The sequence below is a fragment of the Carica papaya genome, chromosome 5, assembly GCF_054855325.1.
Source record: "Carica papaya isolate Zhongbai chromosome 5, ASM5485532v1, whole genome shotgun sequence".
Lineage (NCBI taxonomy): Eukaryota > Viridiplantae > Streptophyta > Magnoliopsida > Brassicales > Caricaceae > Carica > Carica papaya.
The window spans coordinates 34,308,884-34,325,537 of NC_142313.1; positions in this window are offsets into that span (position 1 = coordinate 34,308,884).

Below are 16,654 nucleotides of genomic sequence, written 5' to 3' on the forward strand. Positions count from 1 at the left end.
TGTCTGATCGCGTTTAAAGAAGAAATAAATATGTACCGTTCATCGTGATTTGATCTCAACCGTTCGATCGCATTTAAAGAGATAACAATTCCGGACCGTCCACGCACGTGGGATCGATCCTGGGTCATTCAATCGCAGAGCATGCGGATCACCCACATGGTATCCCGCATAACACCGATATCAGCGCGCCTTGCCACGCAACGTACTCCAGTTCGTCGGGGTTGCTGGCTGGGCAGTCCTACGTGGCAAAATTTTCTTTATTTGCACTCTAACTTCCAGTTTTTTATTTTTATTTCAAAAACACCCATCGAACCTAAATCTTTACCCATTTTCCCAAAAATTATTTTTAATTTTATCTCTAACCTATTTTTTCCCATAAATTCAACAAAAATTAAAATAAATTAATTTAAAAATAATTTTTTATATATTTAAAATGTTAAAATTGATCCCGGGCCAAATTTCAGACCCGAGTATTACAACTCTCTCCCCTTAAAAGAAATTTACTCCATCAAATTTGTCTCCCTATCACTCAATCAAACAGTTGGGGATACTGGGTTCTGAAGTCTGATTCTAGTTCTCATGTGGTCTCTTTTTGTGTGTGATTCTACCATAGGATCTTAACGAAGAGAATTTTTTGATTGCAAAGCACTCTGCTCTTTCGGTCTACAATGCCCACTGGTACCTTCTCATAGGACTGATCTTCCTGGAGTGAAAGGGGCCGTGGGCTAAGATGTGAGAGGAGTCCGAGTTGTACTTGTGTAGTATGAACATATGAAACACATTATGGACTCTGCATAGTTTTAGAGGTAGTGTCAGTCTATAGGCGGCAGTACCAATTCTATCTAAGATCTCAAATGGCCCAATAAACTGGGGATTTAGTTTTTCCTTAATGCCAAACCTACTGATTTCCTTGAAAGGGGTGATCTTAAGGAACACTCGATCACATTTCTCAAATTCCAAATCCCTCCTCCAATTGTCCGTATAACTCTTCTGCCTGCTCTAAGCTGTTTGGATATTCTTCATGATCTTAACTATTTTGGTCGTAGTCTCCTCCACAAGATATGGACCAAATAATTTTCTATCACCTACATCTTCCTAATAGATCGGCGATCTGCATGAGCATCTATATAATGCCTCGTATGGAGGCATGTCGATACTTGCTTGCTAGCTGTTATTATAGGTGAACTCCATTAAGGATAGATGATCATCCCAATAGCCCCCGAAGTGAAGAACACAAGCTCAAAGTATATCCTCTAGTGTGCGGATCATCCTTTCTGATTGTCCATTGGTCTGAGGTTGGAATGCAGCATTAAGAGACAGTTTTATTCCTATGGCTTGCTGAAAACTAGACCAAAACCGAGAAGTGAACTTGGGGTCTCTGTTAAAAACTACTGTCACTAGCACTCCATGTAACTTGACTATCTTCCGGATATACATCTTACTATTTTGTCCAAGGGGTCAGTTATCTTGATGGCCAAGAAGTGAGAAGACTTGGTGAACCGGTCAATAATTACCTAAATGACATCATGTCCTAAGCGTGCCCAAGGAAATCTGGTCACGAAATCTATTGTGATGTGTTTCTACTTCTACTCCAAAATCAATAATGGCTGAAGTAGGCTACTTAGGCGCTGATGCTCTGCCTTGAACTGCTGACACACTAGACACTTGGAAACAAAGTTGGCTACCTCTCTTTTCATCCTGTTCCACCAAAATTGGGGTCACATACTTTGATATATTTTTGTACTTCCAGAATGCATGACAAACTTTGAGCTATGAGCCTCTGTCATGATGTCCCTTTTCAGTTTACTGTCATATGGAACACATACCCTGTCTTGAAATCTGAGCAACCCATCGGTAGAAACTCAAAATTCTAAATTTACTCTCTGTTCTGCATCTTTCTTGAGAGCTGATATGGTGAAATCAATGAATTGAGCTTCCTTTATTCTCTGGATTAACTCAGATTGAATAGTTAGGTAGGTCAAACATGTAACTCTTTTCAGGTTCTGAAATCATATATGTTGTGCGGCCCTTATTACCCTATATTCTAAAACCATTAGGTGAGCTAATATGCCTACACTTTTTCTGTTGAGTGTGTAGGCTACCACATTGCTCTTATTCGGGTAGTACAAAATATTGCAATCGTAGTCCTTGAGGAGTTTTATCCATCGTCTTTGACGCATGTTGAGATCTTTCTGAGGAAATATGTATTTCAAGCTCTTATGGTTGGTTTAGATTTGAAAAGTCTCCCCATACAAATAATGACACCAAGTCTTCAAGGCATGGATAATCACAACAAGTTCTAAATCGTGAGTGAGGTAGTTTTTCTCATGACTCTTCAACTGCCAGGACCTATAGGTTATGACATTCCCATGCTGCATCAGAACACAACCCAACTCTAGGTAGAAGGCATCACTATAAATTGTATATCTACCTATCTCACTTGGCAAGACCAACACGGGTGCAGTAGTTAACTGTTTCTCTAGTTATGAAAAAATCCTTTCACAGTTCTCGTTCCACTCAAACTTGATGTTCTTTTTTGTGAGCCAAGTTAAAGGAGCAGTTAGGCTAGAAAATCCTTCTACAAACCTGCAGTAATAACCTGCCATTCTTAGAAAATTATGAATCTCCTTGACCGAGGTTAATTTCTCCTAATCAAGCACTGTCTCAATTTTTTTAGGGTTTACTAATACTCTATCCCTTGATATAATGTGCCCTAGAAAGGTAGTCTGCTTGAGCCAGAACCCACACTTACTCAACTTTGCATACGACTTCTTTTTTCTAAAAACATGCAAAACCTGAGTCAGATGATGAAGATATTCCTCTCTACTTTTTAAATAGACCAGGATATCATCAGTAAATACAATAATGAACTGATCAAGGAATTGTCTGAAAATTCTGTTCATCAAATCCATAAAGATGGCTGGTGCATTAGTTAGTCCAAATGGCATGACTAGGAACTCATAGTGCCCGTACCTAGTTCGAAAAGCTATTTTGGAAATGTTTTCTACCTTGATCTTTACCTGATGATAACCTAAACGCAGGTCTATTTTGGAGAAGACCTGGGTACCTTGCAACTGATAAAAAAAGTCATCGATCCTGGGGAGGGGGGTACTTGTTCTTGATCGTGACCCTGTTCATTCTCCTATAGTCAATACATAACCTTAACGTCTCATTCTCCTTCTTTGCAAATGTAACTCCAGCACCCTAAGAGGACACACTATGTCAGATAAACCCACTATCCTGTAATTCGTTGATATATTTTCTCAGTTCTTCTATCTTAACACAACTCATGTGGTAAGGGCCAACCGAGATAGGCTGGGTGCCTAACTGAAGATCTATAGTGAATTCAACTTCTCTGTCTATTGTCAATCTAGGTAGTTCATCAGGTAACATATCTGGAAAGTCTCAAACTACCAAAATCTCTTGAATGCAATTTTTTTTAGATTTGTCTAGTTAGAGAAAACAGTCGAGTTAAAACACTTTATAATAGGAAAATTATTATGAGGGAATAATGTTTAAAAAAATTTATTAATTTGTAAATGACTATTCGTTAGGGTTGAATATAAGTTTCTTGTGAAAATAATCTACGACGACGTGATACACCGCTAGCCAGTTTATTCATAGGATTACATCAAAGGCCTCCGTGCCAATCTCTATTAGGTTCACACTCAATTTTCTATCTGCTATATCTATGATACAAGCTCTGTATATAACATCTCCTAGTGTCATACTGTTAGGAGTAGATACAAACAACACATAATTAAGTCTTTCAGGTAATACATTTAAGTTTGACATAAAAGTATGCGGGACAAATGAATGTTAGGCACCAGTATCAATTAAAACATGTGCAAGATGATTACAGATAGTGTACGTACCTTATATCACGTATGGGTTGGGTTCTGCATATTGCAGAGTGAGGTTATAAGCTCTGCTTTGGATAGGAGATCTAACCTAGTTCTGATTCCTCGAGCACTCTTTTGAGTAGTGCTGGGCACTCTCACATATACGACAAGTATTATTGATGCGATAGTAGGGTCGGTCCCCATGATCCTTACCATAGTACTGACAAGTCCTACAGCGTCCTGTTATTGAAATATGAGGAGGAGCCTGAGTCACTAGCCTAAGTCTCTTGTTCTGCTGAACAGGTGCAGTGGGTACTGGTCTGCGGTATGAAACTCGGGGCTTGAGGTTCCTTACTATTGGAGAAAATATGCGAATGTCCCTTTCCACTAGCTGTGTCTTGACTAGAACGGCTGAGTAAGTACTAAGCTCGAACACATACAACTACTGTCTAATCTCATGACGGAGGCCCCACTCGAACTTTCTTACCTTTCTACTTCATCCATCATGCTATCAGAGCAATATCGACCAAACTTTAAGAACTTTCGGACATACTCTGACATTGTCATATAGCCCTATACTAGGTGTGCAAACTCCATTTCTTTCAAATTCAGAGATGCTCTAGGAGATACTCTACATTGAAGGCCACCAAGAACTATTCCCAAGTGACTGAAACAGGTAGGGTAGCCTGTTTGAGGTGCCACCAGCGACCTGCCTCTCCCACCAGCGTGTAGGTGATAAGTATAACTCTTTGTTCGGGAACCACCCCAAGAGTCATGAAAGCATTCTCTATCTTATCTAACTAGTACTCAACCTATTCAAAGAAGATGCCCCTGCAAAAGTAGATGAGTTTAGTCTTTTGTACTTCTCAATATAGCCTGGGTCCATCATGGGTGGAACTGGGTCCCGTGGAAGAGGGACTGGAATGTGCTGGTTAGGAACCGGATAGCTCTATAGTGGTATTGGATGATATGATGGAGGCACCGAATTATACCGTGGTGGTGCTGGATGGTACTATGGAGGAGCAGGATTGTATTGGGGTGGCTCAGGATCCTCCTCCTATAGGGGTGGCTCAAACTGTGGCAGTGGGGGAGGGTCAGGTAGCTCATTCATTTTCTCCCGGGCCTGCTGGGCAGCGATGAGTCTCTCTAGCATTTCAAATAGTCTATCAACATCCTATCGAAGCAAACCCTCCCGGATTGCTCGGTTTAGTAGGAGTTTTCCTCTACTCATCTATCGTACCTACATTTCACAAGGAATGTTTGAGTGATAATTCATTTTTTGGTGTTTCCTTAAGTCTTTGTGTAAGGAATGATTTCGAATACAAACTGTAAAGGCCCGAAACTTAAATAAAAATAAAGCCATAAATTAAATACGAAAGTGAAATAATAGAGTTATGGTTTACATTCCTTACAAAATAATTTAGAATACCCAATAGAGTTACAAGAATATTTATTCTAAAAGAGCAAGCAGAAATCAGAGAAATAAACAAAAAGTAAATCACTAAGCATCCTAGGACGATATTCACTAGCTTTTGAAGGAAGTTAGGGTGGTGAACTATTCGCAACTCTTTTGTTGATCTGGATCTAGATTTTGGTCATCTCGATCTGAAATAGTTAATGAAGGAGTGAGCTACACTAGCTCAGTAAGAATATCACACTAATCATATATATAAAAAACTGAATATTGGTAAAAATAAAAAAAAATAATCAATGGAGCCCTTAATTTAATATAAATTCATTTACTATAAAGAGCCATTTATTCCATATTTGTGTAACAAATCTCTCATAAAAAATAACTTATGAAAACTCATATTCATGTACTGTTATTTATCACATATAAGATGACAAGAAACAATTATTTTATATTTTTACCCATGTACCAATACCCTTGGGGGTCCATAAGGAAGTCCTCCTACTCGTGGACCAATGTCCAATTAAACAATTAACTGACTGTCTTCATGCCCCGTCCGGTAATGGGCGCCAAACATTCTACTACCTTGATACCCCGTCCGGTATGAAGGTAAATAATATCTCCCAAACCTTACTGGTAAGGGACTTCCCAGCCCCGTCAGACTGAGATAACGTTCACGGTAGGGTTCCTTATGTATCGAGCTCGTCCGCTCTTTTCCAGGTACCTAGAAATTCTTTCACATATAGATTTCCATTAGCATAATAATCAACCATACAATAACCATATCTTATTTTATGCTCACCGTTCACTTAAACAACAATATAGTTTAACATAACCAAATAACCAATGACTAGGATACCGGCACGCAATACAGGGGAAATAAATAACAAAATAACCAAAAAGACCCAAAAAATCATCAATTGAGTTACGCACATTCTAATAGTAAACAAATATAAGTAATATAGAAATATAAACAAGAAATTAAAATGACTATGAACTAACTAGTTTTGGCTTCAATAGTGACATGTAATTATTTTTAGAGTTCTCTAATTTTTCATAAAAATACACAATTATTAATTTTTAAGCATCAATTTGTCGTAACGGAGAAAAAAGTGAGGGATCCTTACCCGAATCGGTATCTGAAATACTAAACTTTCTACTACGCCTACTAGCGATCCCCAGGTTTCTTGAATTATCCATGCAGAATCAAAAACACTTGTCACATACCTAAAAATACCATAAAAATCCAAATCGGTGTATAAAATTTTTTCCGACCAATTTTGGGGTTCTGGCATGGTGGCATCATCGCCTGCAGCAGCGGTTTGCCTTGGCCTGGTCGTTTTTAGTTGGTTTTGGCCGATTTCAACCAGCTTTATATATATATCTGCGAAAAAATACGTTAAGAGATCTCGGTTGGTCAAAAAATTTAGAAAACAAAAACCCATCGGTGGTGGAATTTTCCGGGTGCGCGGCTCCACCAGCTCACCTTCGCGGCTGAGAGTTTTTCTTCAGTCAATCTGTAAAAAATAAAATGGTGAACACAACAATGGAAAAATCGCATGAAACGGGAAACAAGAAGGGGTTCATTGGATGAGGTTGCAGGTTTTACCCGCAGCGGCACTGCCAGGTTTTACCCGCAGTTTCCAGCTCACCCGCCATTCGTTTTGCTCTGATATGGCCATAGGGGTGCTCAGAATCGAATTTCGAGCGGGTAGGAGAATTTTTACCTTTTTTGACAGTCGTAGATGGCTTTGATGTGGCGATGGTCGGTGGTCGGCTCCCTTCTCCAACGACTGGTTCTTCTTCTCTGGCGGGAGGTTGGCGGCTAGGGTTTGGATTCAGTGTGATGCAAAATATTTATACCCATATCGCGTTAATTTATATCTTTCATCGCTTTTGATCTCGACCATCCGATCGCACTTAAAAAAGAAATGAATCTGGACCGTTCATCGTGATTTGATCTCGACTGTCCGATTATGTTTAAAAGAAGAACAAATTCGGGTCGTCCACGCACGCGGGATCGATCTTGGACTGTTCGATCGCGTGGCGCGCGGATTGCCCGCGTGGCATCATTCGTGGCACCGACGTTAGCGCGCCTTGCCATGCGGCGTGCTCCGGTTCATCAGGGTTGCTGACTGGGCAGTTTTACGTGATAAAATTTTTCTTATTTACACTATGACACTCCAGTATATGATTTTTCTTTTAAAAATACCTCCCGAACTTAATTTTTCACCAATTTTTTTTAAAATTATTTTCAATTTCATCCATAACATATTTTTGCCATAAATTCAATAAGATTTAAAATAAATTAATTTAAAAATAAATTTTTTTATATATTGAAATATTAAAATTGATTTCGGACCAAATTTCAGGTCCGGTTAATTTTGAAAAAAATCAAGAAAACCCTGTGCTTCACATCTCTAATTTTCAACTCAATTTTTTATCATATCACATTATTTATCTTTTTTCTTTACAGTTTCTAATAGTGTTACAGATGTATGACACAAAAGTTGAGTCGAAGGTGGTTATTACCTTTGCCTAAATGGTATGAGATCCAAAAATAGGACAAGGTGACATTGATATTTTGGGAGGAAATTATTCTTTTAGTTTAAAATCTTTTACTAGATTCTTTTTTTCACTGGCACACAATATTTTTTCTTTGCATATAAAGCTTGTTTGGTTAAACGGTATAGTTGCTTCTTTTTCGTCAATGTTCATCATCAATTGGGTATTTATTACAATTTCCGATATGAGTGAAAGAAGCAAAGTTTTCTTTATTCTCAAGAGAAGAGAAGAACTCAATTAGTTAGTTTGATATTGCTGTATGAATAATCTTTTCTATCTTATTATGTTTCTTTTATGCTTTACTTGGCCTAAGTTAATTTGACATGACTTTTTTGATTTCTTTGTTTAAATTTGAAATTTTTTGTTTTATAATATATATATATATATATATATATATTTTTTTTTTTTTTCCTTTTTCTATGATATCAGTTAAAATCCATTACTCACAATTGAGTAATGGAAAAATGTATTCTTTTTTTTATTATTTTTTATATATATTTATTACAACGAGAGGCAAAAGTTAAGAAAATTAAAAACTCAGTCATGGGAGAAAATGTATTCTTTGATTGTGTTGAATACTGAAAAGAGTTTGTGGTAGAGCAACTATGGGGTAAAAACTTGTTCTAACCGGAACCGCTGAATTACATCCAGCCTTGGGCTCTGGAGTTCATAGTTGCTCAACGAAGCTAACCCAGCTGAAGGAAGGGGGCTTTGAATCCTATAGCCTACTTCTCCTTTTGAGTTTTGTCTTTCGAATGAAGCTTACAATTGAAGAGGTCAGTGAGAAACTTGGTTGTTTTGCCTCAAGTACCGCTTCTTGGACCAACGTATTGTATTTTATTTATATTAGAAATTTAGCCTATTTTGCTTTAGAGACATACTATGGAGTTTTCTATTCATCTGAAGGAATCAACCCACATTACCATTACTGATTATATCTACCAGACTATACTCATTCATTTTTCATTCCTGGGAAAAGAAAGAAGCAGATAACACAGGACTCTGCTAAAGTGGTAGAAAATGAAATAAGAAGGAGGTTCTCTTATAGGGTAGCTAGGAGTGAGCCTTCGGCGAGTAGTTATTCCTTATCTGGTAGTCAGTTACTGACCATATATATATATATATATATATATATATATATATATATACACAGGCGCGCTGGAAGTTAATTAATACATGTTTTACATGATTGTTTAATAACTAGATTATATGAAGATAATTAAACATATTCTTTTACATATCAATATTATTATTAATTTTAATTATTTTTTCATACCAACCAAAACCTTATTAGCAAGCTTTTAAACTATAATATGCATAGAACGATTAGTTAATATTATAGTACGCTATTTTTAAGGTTACGTCATAAATAAATTATTATAAGTCATTTATACAAAAATATTTTATTTTTCCTGCAAATGAAAAATACTTTATTGATTCTAAAAACTCTTTTACTTATACTGTTGAAAGTAAAACCTAAAAATTAAATCATATGTTCTTTTTTTTTTTTTTAATTAATACTGGTCAATAATGTCACAGATTGTTTTTATAAACTGTAATTTTAAGGTTTAAATCAAATTTGTAATTTGTGTTAAAAATTGAAGCTCCCATAAGATTAATGACACACTTAAATAATTTAATAAGTAATTACACCTTTATTTGTTTATCAGTACAAATACCAGTTGCTGTAAACTGACAATAATTTCTCTTCTTGATTCAACTTAATTCCCCAGATACAACGCAGGGACATTCTTTTTGTATCTATTATAATGTATATATAAGTCTATCAAAACTTATATTAAATCCAATCTATATGTACATATGTATATATATGTAAAACATTCTCTATTTCTATTTTTATATCATACAATAAATTAAATGCTGAAATTAATATATTATATATACTTTATTTACGTAATAATAGGAAGTACTTTTGGAAAAACGATTTGTAATTAAGATTTACACAAGATAATTTGTTTGTATGGCATGAATCATGCACATATATCAAACTTTGATTAATTTTAAATTGAATAAAGTAATCAAAACGATAGAAAATTTTAAAAAATATTTTTTGGAGAAGTAATAATATGAGTAACACAAGTCGGGCCCAAGAAGTAGAGGAGGAAAGAACTGGGCCCAGCCGAAAATGAAAGGCAGTGAAGAATTGCATGTTGAGATATTTCAGCGACCAAAATATATTTATTTGTCGTTTATTTATTTATTTATTTTAATTTCTCACTATGAGACTTTCGTGGCTTCTTGAGTTTGTTGATCTCACCCATTATTAAGTCTAAGATTGTAATTAGATTTAGATGATAGTCAACTATTTTGGATAGTTTAAATATGTAACATAAAAATTGATTTCGAATATTCTAAATAAAATTTAAGTAATTTTTAAAATTGACTGAAAGCAAATGAAATATAAATGAAATTATAGTTACTAAATAAAAATTTATTTAGCTTTATTTTTGCAAATTAATTTAAACTATATATTAAAACAGCCGGTCACTCACCATTTTTAATGGGTCTCACAACTTATGCGGTTCACTTAATCTACAGATTTGTTAAAAACTAATTCTAAATTTTTATATTGTTAAAAGAAAATAATTTCGCCACATCTCATGTATATGCTGCGTTTGTTCTGTTATTATCAAAAGAAAATATGAGTGTTTGTTCTATTATCGTATACATAGTTACTTTTTTAAAAAAGCATATTAATGTCTTATGATCTCTAACGTTGTTATAATCATTGGAAAAAAAAACCAACAAACAAATTTTAGAGAGATTAGAGAAGATTTCAAAAATAGTCACCACTTAAGCTGGTTGTTCTTTAATGTAATAAAGTTTTAGCTTTCAAAAGAATAAATATAGTGATAGTAACTTACCACATACAAGGACAAAATCCAATACCACATAATTAAATATCTCACGTGGCATTTGTTAGCGAGAGGATGGAGGGTGGACAACGGATGTCACAAAAAATATAGCAAGTAGGTCTTGTATTCTTTATTATTGTTTTCCACATCCTCTAACCTAGTTTCTATGCTTTTTGTGTTTGGTTGTTTGGTGGACTTCCACCATATGACTTTGGTATCATACATATATAATTTCTTTAGTGAAATATTCTTGTTATTTTCTTTAAAACTACTTTACCTATTATTAAGTGTTTAATAACTATGTACACTTGTCATTAACTTAAATTAGTTAGATTAGTTACCGTTACTTGAATTTTTATAACTAAAGTTTGTAACTAAGTTGAGTTAGTGACCAGTATAAAAGCTTTATAAAAGGAAATTGCTCATTTAGTTAATGCAATATAGAATTTAACTTAATGTTTTTCTCTACATCTCTTGAACCTTACATATTCTCTTGCGTCTTAAAACCATAAGATGCTATTATGATAGTGGAGCGTCTAATAATTTCTTGCAAAATAAACGAATAATAACAATAATTTACTTGTATTTATGTTCTATCCAGTGATAAAAAGGATAATTTATTTATTTTTTATGTTCTCTTGTCTTTTTATTGTTGTTTCAAGATCTTGAATCATGAATACAAAAATGTAAGCTTTTTTTTGTGATCATTCAGTAAATTGACCATTGATGATCCAACGAGCTCATATTACTTACATCACTCTAATATTCTAAGTCTGATGTTAGTTTTGTAACATCTAACAAACGATAATTATGCCTCATTGATTCATGCTATGTTAATCACATTCTAAGTGAAGAATAAGCTAGGGGTTGTGGATGGGGCCATTATGAGGCTTAGTAAGGATAATCAAAACTTGTTGAATGCATGGATTAGAAACAATAATATGGTGATCTCATAAAGTCTTAACTTGGTTTTAAAGGAGATATTTGTAAGTGAGATTTCCCAAATTCATCTTCATATATATAGGTAGATCTCAAAGATTATTTTCAACAAAATAATAACATTCGAATTTATCACCTAAGGAGAGGACTTGTTAATCTCATGCAAGGCCAAAACATTGTAAGTGTTCATTTTTTAAGTTAAAAGCTCTTTAGGAGGAATTAACAAAATCTCTATGTACTTATGGAAAGTGCCAACACAGAACATTTAATGAGTTAAATAATTATGGTTGAATGGAATATGTCATGGCTTTCTTAATGAGATTAAGTTTTATGCATAAGTTAGGGGTCAATTTTTGCTTTAAATCCTTTACCACCAATAAGAAAAGTGTTTTTATTTAGTATCTTAGGAAGAACATTAAAAGAACATAAATATTAAGTTCAGTGAACTAAATGCTACATTTGTATTAAGAGCTAAGAATGTTAAGAAATCTGTAGGTGATAACATAAATATAAGTTAATGGAAATATCAACCTTTTTGTACTCATGTAATTTTCACAGAGACGCACCGTGGATAAGTGTTATAAGCTAGATGTTTAACCCCCAAGTTACGTGATGTGGAATCTGAGATCAATAATGTAATCCAAAATCCTGCATATATATCACCAAATAGAAACTCAAAACCCTAAATAAATCCTCCTTACTTGACCTACATTCAACAGGGAAGTAAAAACAAAGGTGATAAGGAAAGAAACAAAGAACTAAAATTGAAAAGTTATTACGAGACTTATTGCGATAAGTGATTCTAATTCCTACCACAACAAATTGATCGAAAACCTACTCACTTACTTTTAAAAGTTTGAATACTTAAAAAATAGGAATACTTGAATTTTATTGCTGTAAAATTTTGAATGCCTCTATTATTTTGAATTAAAGACCTATTTATAGTGTAGGCTATGTAAATAACAAGAAAAACAATATCCTACATTAATGTTAAAATTATATAAAAAAAATAAATCTAGAGTAGGATAGGAAAATTACTAAAATTAAGATGATTACTTTCTAATATAAGTTAAATATGATCTTCGATTTTAATTAAAAGAGATCTTAATTAATGTGGGTTGATTTAGGGGGAATAAAATTAAAAAATTAGGGCTGGTATTAAAAGAGCAAGATGGCTGCCCATTTATGTCATAAACAGTGAGATTTGACTCTTCAATGAGTTTTCCTCTTTTCTTGAAGCAATTTGTGGTTTTAGGAGTATATTCCCCTTTTGGCCGATTCTCCTCCCTTGAGGGAAATTCCTTTATTTTTTCTTGCTTGTTTCCATCTCGCACTTAGAGTGAATTGTATATACCATTATACATTTGAGTTAATGACCTTGTTTTCTTCTTTTCTTAGACTTTTTTAATGGGTTCAAGCCTATCTTCCTCATTGGTCCATGCTTGGACAAAGAATTGAAAGACTTGTTATAATCTTTTAGATCTTTCCTTTGTAATTGACCCACTTGGAATTGAGATATCTTATTTATCCTTCATCTCTTGGCCACCAACTTGTCCCTTCTTTTGGACTTGGCTGCCCCTCATCTTCTCTTAATCGTCCCTTTCATGATCTATGTCCATGCTCACATAACTATGTCTTGACAAAGGGTACAAATCTTATTTCTACAAGTCAAGTTAATTCTTGATTTCAAACGTTCCTTGTACGATATAAACGTCCGAAAACTTAGTTGGCAATATCCTTCAAAATTCAACACTATTTAGTATCAATAATTAATTTTTAATTATCTGATCATTTGGTATTATGTGTTAAAGTCAACACAAAACCAAAGGATGCATCGATCTCCTATACAGTTGCTTCTTAGTAGCTTTTAAATCCATGTTTTTGTTCTATAGATAAATGGATAATGGATTTTGGCGCTTTTAGACATGTATTTTCATATATTGGTGTTTTGATAAATTTAAGATCATTATGTAACTATGTGATGATATTGCTTGATAATAGGGTAGTCTTTGTTCATTCATGTGGTGATGTCATTTTTAATTTTCATATAATTATGAAAGATATTTTGTTTGTTCCATAATATAACTACAATTTAATTTTAATATTTGCCCTCAATAAAGAATCTTCTTTATATGTCAATTTTTTCACCTAATCATTTTAAAATTCAAGACATCAATCACCAGAAGATGATTAACAAGGGTGCAAGAGTTGATAACTTACATATTTTCAACTTAAAATTGGTGAAGAATAAAACATTACTTTAATATGTGAAATATCATTTCATACTTGGCATATAAGACTTGTGCATCCTTCTCCAAGATGCCTTGAGTTGTTGAAGTCTCAACTTTAATTGCATGACAGTATAAATAATTTTAGTCCTTGTTATATTTATCTTTTAGCCAAAAAAAAAAATGATTGCCATTTGTATCTCATAATCATTTGGCCAAAAAGCCATTGACTTGATTCATTGTGATGTATTGGGGCATTACCAATGGTAATTCTTTTAAACTACTATTGATGATTAAACACATTCTACTTAGGTATTTATACTCAAGCATAAGTCTGACGTGGTTCTTGTTCTACCGTACTTCTTTAATATGGTAGAAGCTTAATTCGGTTGTCAAACAAAATGCTTACACTCTAACAATCTAAAAGAGCCGCCACTAGTTGATTTTTAAATCATAAAGAAGTACGTCATCAATTTTCATATGTCGGTACTCCTCAATTAAATTCTGTTGTTGATAGGAAACACCATATTTATTAAATATAGTTAGAGTATCATATTTTCAAGCTAAGGTTCCCATTTTGTTATGGCATGAATACATCTTACAATAACTTATATGATCAATCAAGATTCCATCGCCTCTGCTACAGAATAGATTAATGAGTTTTTATATAGTGCATTTGTTGATTACAGTCACTTTATGGTTTTTGGATGTTTAGTATTCATTAAGATAGTTGTAACATCCTGAATCCCAATATCAGTGGGTACAGATGTTAGCACAATATTTGCAACTAGCTGAACATATAAATATTAAATATGTAGTGAAACTACACTTTAATACACTTTTCTTGTGATATGATAATTATTTGTTTATAAATAATTAAGACATATAAATTAATTTATAAATATAAAATAGAAGCTAATTTCTTCACCGTCTTCTATTGATCTTGGATTTGTTTCTCATCTCCTCTGATCTGAATGAGGGTGAAATGGGGTGAGCTTTACGAGCTTAGTAAGAAAAAAAATTATATAATGGAGACTTACATACATACATTCATGCAATATATAAAATAAAATAATATTTATAATCAAGAAAATATCAAACAAAGCATCTCAATAAAAATACACAACAAAACAAATCATCACACGAAACATATTCTAATCCTCACTCTAATAATCTTATTCTTGTTCTTATTTCAAATCACACTTCCACCCGAACTATCACATTATACTCATAATATCATATCTAAGATTTTATCGTGCGATACTATTATATCGTCATCAAGGAGAGACAAAATAGATCCCTCCATCGCATGGATAATACACACACAAATCTTGCAATGGCCACAACATGTATGTTTACTCATAAATATCTATCCACGTCTGGATTAGGTTTCAGACTCTATCCATGTGCAAATTCACCATGCCCGCTGAACTTCAACCACACATGCATACTGCCTTCCTCTCATTTTTAATTCACTTATTTCCTACCTAAGATTTTAATTTCTATACATAATTAAACACAAAGACACACACAAAATACACGATATCATCACGCACCAAAACTATACATTTCAAAATACTTTCTGAATCATCCTGTACCAAATCATACAGCAAGCACAAGATACTCAGATTCCTCACATTACTGAACCAGATCACACAACAAGTATAATGTACCATACATCTGCACCAGATTATACAGCAAGTGCAGTGTACCCAAATTCCACACGTACACACACTAGTTATACATTTCATGCAAATAACATGTGTACACACATATTAATCCATACACATATTATAATACAGACATGTATCGTCACTACATATCTCAAACAAAATATATATTTATAATCACACACACATAATCTCTATAAATACATACACACATTCATACTTAAACACGTATATACAATCACAACACACCATACGTAACTATTCACGTATTTGTTCTTATCAGTTCTGTTCTCATTAATTAATATCTACACAAAACATACACATACAAAATTTATACACATTTATATTTACACACATCATATATAATTTATAAGGACAATATTATGTCTTCGTGCGGAATACACATAATTCTTACCTGTGGTGTGATTACGAAAGGTTTGGGAATCTTTTATATCTCAATTTACGGTCCTCTAAAAAATTCGAATACTGTGTGGATAATTTTTTCGTTTATTATAGAAAACGCATATATTAAATTATGAATAATTTTAGAAACTATATTATGAGAAATTAAGAATTGATTTTATCTGCGGACACGTGGCCTCAGTCGCTAGCGCCACCACACATCATCATACGCATGTCATCAAAAATATCAGGCGCTGATGATCGAATCAGCGTGCGTTGTCACATGCGGGGCACCAACATTATATTTGGACGCCACCCCTCCATTTTCTTCCTTAATTTTTTTTTCTTCCTTTTTTTTTCTTTTCTTCTTCTTCTCTCCCTTTTTTTCATTTCTTCTTCTTCTTTCTTTTGCTTTATTCTTATTGTTCTTCTTTCTCTCTCTCTTTACTCGACATGATTCTTCTCTCTCTTCTTTTCCTTCTTCGTTTCTACCTTTTTTTTCTTTCTTCTTCTTCCTCGCAACTGCTTCCTCTCTCCACCGCCACATTCTCCATGGCTGTTATGCCTAATTTTCTTTCTCTATCAGCTGTTGCGTTGCGCAACGCGACGAGACCCTTCTCTCTTGGTCGTCGATGCCGCTCTCCCTTCTCGATCTCTCTTTTTTTTCTTTCTTTTTTTGTTATTTAATTACATATATATACACATATATATTTACCGCCGC